We start from the raw sequence: 7943 nt of genomic DNA on the forward strand, positions 1-7943 counted from the left end.
GAACCAGACTGAAATGCCTCAAGTAGGGTTCTCATATTAAATACAGGACACTCCGTAAAATCTGAAATTATAATAAACAATGAGTATTTTAGGATGAATATGGTATATTTCAAATATTGCATGAGATACACTTAATGTTGAATATACTTACTTACATTTAGTACTTATGCTAAAAAATTACCCATTTATCTGAAATTGAAATTTAACCGGGCATCTTGTACTTTTAATTAGCTAAATCTAGCAACCCCAGACTCAAGGGAAAAATGGGTTGATAATTATATAACTGTATATTGCTCCCATCCTACTCTCTGCCCTTTGAATAGCCTGACCTACTGTATACGGAGCTACTGAGACACACAAAAAAGCTAGCCACTGGCATCCCCCAGGCAGAAAAAAATTAACATTTTCCCAGGATACCCTTTCACTTAACCACTGACTTTACCTCTGTCCCTTTCAACCAGACCACCTTAATACCTGGTATGCCCCAGGAATGCTTACTTTTTAAAGTTGCATCTCATAGCATACAAAACATATTTAAACGTATCCCCATTAATATCTTTGTCTCTATGTGTAGTAGTTGAGTTCACTTGCAGGTGACTAGCTGACCCAGTGTTAAGTAGTCATTTAATGAAGCATTTATTCATTTCAATTTAAAAATTTTTGTCCTAATTTGGAACCAATATTTTTTCCAAGTCTCAACCATTTTCATAGTCACGTGCAAAACATCTAAGTCCTAGGTCCCATACATTGTGTACCAAATGGATAAAATGGGGTCTTCCTCATCTCCCTCCATCTGCAAGGGATGGCAAGGGCACAGGCAATTCAGAAATACATGATTTTATGCCTCTAAGTGCTCCTGGAAAAGACATTTTTTCAACTGAATCCTTGCCAAATGCACTGGCCAAGGAAGCATGACCCTCAACTAGGAGTAAAGTGATGGACTCCCCCTTTGTCCTGGCTTAGTCATTTATGAAACCAATGACCCAGAGCCCTCCCTGAGCCTTGTACATAGAAAAAAAGAGAACAAATCTCACCCTGCTTCCTCACAAAACTCCTATAAGGATCAAAGGAGATCAGGTTGGAGAAAGTGTTTGGGAACCTCTAAAGTGCCTAAAGATAGTTGGTAACCACCCTCTGGATTCTTATCAACAGACTTCTGGGGTTATTTGTGCAAAGGGTCCTTTTGTAATATAAAATATTCAAAACACAGACACCCCGCTTTGCTGAGCTATAAATCTGAATTTTTACACCAGGTTTCCTTAAAGCAAGATTTCTCTGTTTCCAACTACAGTAACAAAAAAAGGAAGGCTCTCTTAATCAGAAAAAACTGTCATTGTCACTATGTGGGTATCTAAGTCAATTACTAGGGCACTTTGGTAGATTAGACTCATTTTGAAAGTTGTTTGTGAAATGTATTTAATTGGTTTGTCTGTTTTGATTTCGAGTGTGAGTTTCTGTAGCTGTCCATGTAATTATGGCAGTTTTGCAACACGCCACAGAAAAAAAACAGTTGTTCCATCTGAAGGCAAGACAGAGATTCTGTGTGTACGTGGTATATAAAGCCTTCTGGCTGTGAGTATTAAACTCTGGTATAATGAAGACCTTGTATTTCTTGTATATGAGGCCAGAACTCTTCTTATAATGCCAGGGATCTGGCATCCTCTAAAGACTGGGAGTAGCCACTGCCAAAAATGACTGAGTATCATGAAAGCCCTTGTACTGTACAGTATGGTTGTGGAGAGGGTCCATAGGAAAGACCTGAATTTGTAAATAAAATATTTACAGTCTGAGTTAACTGAGTAGCTCCTATCAGCTGGATGTGTGTGTGTGTGTGTGTGCACGCACGTGCATGCTCATTTTGATACTGTGTAGATTCCAAATCCAACTGAAATGCAATAGTTGTACAATTTTTACTGATCAATTCCATGAGAAAATTGGCATGAGTAAAAGCTCTGAAGGCCTTGCTGCCTGAAAATAGTGTATGCTATTTTTTAAGGATACTGTTTTATTTCAAATACACATCATCTGGCTGTTCATTTTCTGCTCTCTTATGTCTTTAGGTTTTCAGGTAACTACTTAGAAAACATTCATGGCTTTAAATTTTCCCGCTCACTGAATGTAATTTTTCTTTGATTTTTTTCTCCCTAAGGATTCATATGCCATCTTGATTTTGCCAAATGAGATATTAAAAAAGGTATACTAAGGTTCCAGCTATGGTAAGACTAGTCACAGGGATGAAAGGTATAACACAGGGAATGTAGTCAATGCCATTGTAATAGCATTGTATGGTAACAGATGGGAGCCACACTTGTGGTGAGCACAGCATAATGTACAGAGTTGTCAAATCACTACGTTGTACACCTGAAACTAATGTAACATCGTGTGTCACCTATACTCAAAAAAAGGTATACCAACATATTGAATATGTTGGCGCGTTATAAGTAATTATATCCTAAGTGCCTTTTACGTACACTAGTTAAATCCATCCAGGAGCATGTGAGGTAAAGACAATCAGTACTCTCACAATTTACAGGTGACAAACTGAGACTCCGGTGCCAAAACAGGTAATTAGACATTCTTCATTACTAAGTAATTCATTTTTTAATTTTTGCTTTTTTAGAAAAATTACTCTTTTCCTCTCTTCTTATACCAGATGATGTTCTTATCCTTAAAAGCCATTATATTTTTGGAGGCATTATTAAAAGAAACTTTGAAAAAAAACCTTCTCTTGCAGTCTCCCAAATCAGCATACAGGCTCCTCATTTAGTACAGATTTAAGTATGGCCCAACCAAAGACCAGAGAATGGATAAAATGTCATCCTTGGCAGACTTACAGTCCCTTCTCCAGACCACTGAGCCACCTGCATTCTTGAGCTCTGGCTTGCTCATTCCCTCACTCAGCACTAAGTATTTGCTGAGCTTGTTGTCTATGGAATTACTCTGGAGACACAAAGGAGAGAACGTAAAGAGTGGACAGACCTGCTTTCCTCATCTGTAAATGTGGCTACTGCTGCCCACTTCATAAGGTAGTTGTAATACCTAATTAGAAAACATATTTGAAATTCATTAGTCTTATAAGTGTTGAAAAAACAAGAAAGGAAAGTCACTCATTTCAACCAGGCAGCTGTTTATTCAAAATGACCTAACAGCCTCATCTTGACACATCTTTTTTTTTTTTTTTTAATTCCCCTATGTTTTTTAAACAAATCTAAGATCTGGCTGACTTCTTATGATAAATGTTGAAAATAATACCTTCATAATGAAACAAAAGTAGATTTTATTCAGTTAAGCAGTTATTTACATTGATAGAGTATTACTATGTGCCAGGTACTATTCTAAAAACTCTCTATTCATTATTTCACTTAATCCTCAAAACAACTTGCTAGGCACTGATTATTATCTTCATTTTCCAGATGAAAAGAAGGAGGTTTAGAGTAAGGTATTTTAGCCAAAAGTCACTCCACCAGTAAGTAGCAAATAGACCTAAATCCTATTCTATAAGATTCCAGAACCCATCAATTAACCACTAGACTACACTATTTTAGACTCACTTAAATTGATGAGCGGGCTCACCCATAATTTATAGCCCTTAATTATCAAGTCCCTCACCTCTCAGGCAGGTCTTTGTTTTTGTCTATAAATTGAGGTAGAGAGGTGTACTAAAAATCAAATCAAATAACTTCTTTCCAGATATTTGTGGAGGAAATAAACTGAAGAGACATGAATCCTTCATCAAGACAGTATGGAGGATATGTAGCCCATGGGAGAGATGCTGCTAAGGGAGATATGGGGTCCGCGGGAATACGTGGCCCAAAAGAGAATATGTGGCCTGTGGGGGATATGTGGCCAAGGAGAATATGTGGCCCAAGTGCCAAGAGCCAATCCAATCCCATGTCCATGGCTAACATTCTACTGTGATCATGAAATTTTTAACACTGAATCTGGACTTAACCTCAAAATCCTCCTAAACATAGTGTCACAAGTCAGAACTATTGCTCATTTATTTACATATTACACATAGGACTACCAAGTATAGAGCTCTCTCCTCAGAGTTAGCATGTGAGATAAACTGTTTGCCCATCCCTTACCAAAAAAATGAAAGTGGACAAGAGCAGGGTACCCATTTCTAATTTACAATGTTTTATTCCAGAGTTCTAAGGAAACTTGTACTTGATTCATGGAGATAGAACTGAAACATCTTTTAAAGGAGAAAGTGAATTTGTTCCTTTCTTTTAAATAATACTTGTTCCTAAGTTCTTGCTATCTTGCACAAAGCAAAGAATACATTTGTTTGGTCAGTTTGGTCTCTAGATTTTGTCCCTTTTGGACATTGAAAATCTGCTTGTCATCAGTAAGTACATGTCTCTACTTCTGTAAGGGATTTGTGAGGTTTAAGAGGTAACTTTCTGGACGAAAGCTAAGCCCGTAACAGTTCTACAGATGATATTGGAGATGTGTCCATAAATGTTCCAAAATTATGTTAAAATTTCTAAGGAGAGGACCCAGAGCTTCACCAAGAGCCATGTAAGCTTTCTGGTTCAATCCCACATGAAGCCCAACAATATTTGCTGAGTAGATATTGAATAATAGGCACCACAGCCAAATCTAGGTACAAAGATGACTACAAAACAACTGCCAGCGCAATGGAGTTCACAGATGTCCAACTCTCTGTGCTGCAGAATCTAATGCCCCACTAGCCATCAGCTGTTGAATGTAAGAGTATCCTGGAGTCATGTGGAGTCCCCTAGCCTAACTTCCTAGCCAGCCATTCTGCTGACAGCCACTCTACTGTATCTCTCTTTGAAATACACAGCCCTGGTTGCTTCACCTGGGAAATGGAAAAATGCCTTTCAGCTCTTCCTGATGAGTTGCAGAAGAGGAAAACAAAGCACTAGGTAATTTCTCAATAGGTCATCCTGCTATATGAAATTCTCAATAAATCATGCTGTTACATTTATAAAGATCACAGTTAATACAGTATTATAGTAATCCAGGGAAGAGATTATGAGGGCCCGAAACAGGGGAGTGGCACCAGGGACAGAGAAAAATAGAGGGATTCTGAGAGCTATTTTCGAAGGTAGAACTGACAAGAGCTGTGAGAAATGAAGCTCAAGATGTAGGCCTGAAAGAGCATATAAAGGACTTTGGACACCACATTAAGGGAATCAGATATGATCCTAGAGAATAGAAGTTACAAAATGGTGATCTGCAATCCCACTAGCCTGCAGACCTATGTTGTTTTCCCCATCCTCAAAGGATTAAAAAAATGAATTAGTTGCCAACATTTAAAAATCAAGAGATGTAACATAAAAATCTGGATTTATAATTTCTCTTGAGGAGAAAAACAAAGGAGATCAGGCAAAAGGGGCCCACAATTTTGCATGACAACACCAGGCTGCAGCTAATCGACTAATAGGTTTCAGACTTCTCCTTGGGCTAGTTTCACTCATTTCTATTGTCTTTCTAGACAACTGATAGTGTTCCTTTTGCTGTAGGTAATGGAAAGTTCCCTGAAATGTTTAAACTGGGAAGCTGAATTCATGAGCATTTTTAAGATAGAGCACACCAGTGACACCATTGAGTATGAACTGGAAAGAGACAAGATCAAAGACAATGAAGGCGTCCAGGACAGCACTGCCCCCCACTCCCCAAATGAGCCACCGTGGCATTTGGATTATTTTGAACTGAGGACACTTGAGACCCTGGGGGATCAAGAGAAACTTTTGTTCCTCCCTTAGTCACACAGAAGAATATAAATTAGGGGTCTTTCCCAGAATAAGGGTTATTAGCAGAGAGAAATTTTATCGGAGTGACCCATCTGTATGGTAGGGCAAACATCTAATTACCAAACATCTATTCTTCTTATTGCCCTGTGAAATGCATTCCTTTTCTCTGAAATCCCAGCCCCAGTCTTCTTAATTCAGAATGACTTACATACCTCATTTTGCCTGTCTTTGGAATTTCCACATCTATGTGGATTCCCCATACGTACGCCCTATTAAATTTTATTTTCAGGGCACCTGGGTGGCTCAGTCAGTTAAGCGGCTGCCTTCAGCTCAGGTCATGATCCCAGGGTCCTGGGATCGAGCCCTGCATCGGGATCCCTGCTCAGCGGGGAGTCTGCTTCTCTCTCCCTTTGCCATCCCCCCCTGCTTGTGCTCTCTCTCTCTCTCAAATCAATAATCTTAAAAAAATAAATTTTATTTTCTCCTTTTCATCTGTCTCATGTCAATTTGATTCTTAGTCCAGCTAGAAGGACCTTTGAGGGGGCAGGAATTCTTGCTCCCCAACAACAAGAAGACCAGTTCAGAGACTGTGGCAGTATTACATGTAAGAGAGGAGGAGACCTGAGCTAAGACTACCTTGGGTAATCCCAATGGAAAGGAGAGGGCAGCTTCTAGATCTATTCCAGGAGCTGAACCAACAGGACTTAATGATTGACTGGGAGCGGGAGTAGCATGCAGAGGATGGGGTAGAGGTCAGGATGACTGACTCTCAGGGTTTCTGGCTAGGAGTATCTGGGTTTAGGTTAAAGCTATAGAAGAAAAAGCTAATTGCAAAACACAAATTCTTATCCTAAATTTCAATATATTCATTATTTTCTGAGGGAAAATGAAGAGCTGCTCAATGAGTCATGGACTATATGGAAAACCCAAGATGCTACTTGCCACTCCAGAAAATAAATGTCAGAAAACGAAAACTGACTTCAGGTACAATTGGAAGCATAATCAATCCCTTCTCCTTATATGGCCACAAAATCTGCCCTACTGTGGTCAAGATGAACATATGGACTTCAAAAGCAAAGTGAAGGAGAACAAGATGAACAAGCATAAAGTGAGAACACAAATCCATCCCATTACTCCCATTATTCATAGTTCACTAAAGAAGCATCTCTATACTATCTATATAATGCCTGTGGATATTTATTAAAAGATTATTACAAAGACTTGACACATAAACTTAATTCCATTTTCTTTTATATTAGCAGTGATAATAAATGTTGTCCTGAGGGGAAGAGGAGAGATTAAGGCAAATGAAATTACCATTAAGCCATTTCTTCTTTTCACACGCACAATATATAGTTCACTGAAAATGAGCATTCACAATGATTACAGAAGTGTAAATATTTACCAATATAGCAATTTAAATGTTCTCAAATTAGATGTAAATAAAGAGCCTTCAATTCTCTAACAAAAGAAGATAAATCCTGATTTGCATTTTCATCGTTATTTACTATCAATTGTAAAGCTACTGTCGGGGGAAAAAGCATCTATCTAAAACTGGGAGATTTTGCAAAGCCGACTTAAAGTAAAATAAAATACCCTCTTTATCATGACCTATTTTTCCCTTTTATTCACCTCTCAGAGGAGAAGATGAATGGAGGTAGACTTGAAAGAAATTAAACAGATGAAGACAACTTATAGGCAAGTTGCAGACATCAACCCTTGATCATTTATATTAAAAACTAACACTTATCAAATTCTCTTTCCAAGTCAAATAAGCAACCAGAAAGAGGCATTGCTAATTTGTCAAGGATACTTCAGACAGAATTATGGTATATAGCATGAACTAAGAATCTTATTATGGTAAATTTGCAACTCATGTCTCCAAATCAAATTTGCCTCTTTTCTACTAGAAATGATATATTTTTATTTAATAGCTCTTTTTCCATATTATCTATGTCTAGATGCTATTCTTTCATTTATATACTGTGTTGCATGTCAACAGCTTACATTCCCAGAAATCTAGCCCTTAATATCACCACCATGATCAACATGATTATACTAATTATATTGCTGTTAGACTCCATGGCATCAGACTGAGGTGATGTAATTATGGCTTCCAAGTAATGACTTATATTTATAGTTTCCTTCTTCCTATATAGTGTATTTCAAAACAATATGCCCAAGTAAAATTAGACCTCACTACTAACCCTAATTTCA

The sequence above is a fragment of the Mirounga angustirostris genome, unplaced genomic scaffold (genome assembly GCF_029215605.1).
Source record: "Mirounga angustirostris isolate CCGP_5_RB_7025 unplaced genomic scaffold, mMirAng1.0.hap1 SCAF_11, whole genome shotgun sequence".
NCBI lineage: Eukaryota > Metazoa > Chordata > Mammalia > Carnivora > Phocidae > Mirounga > Mirounga angustirostris.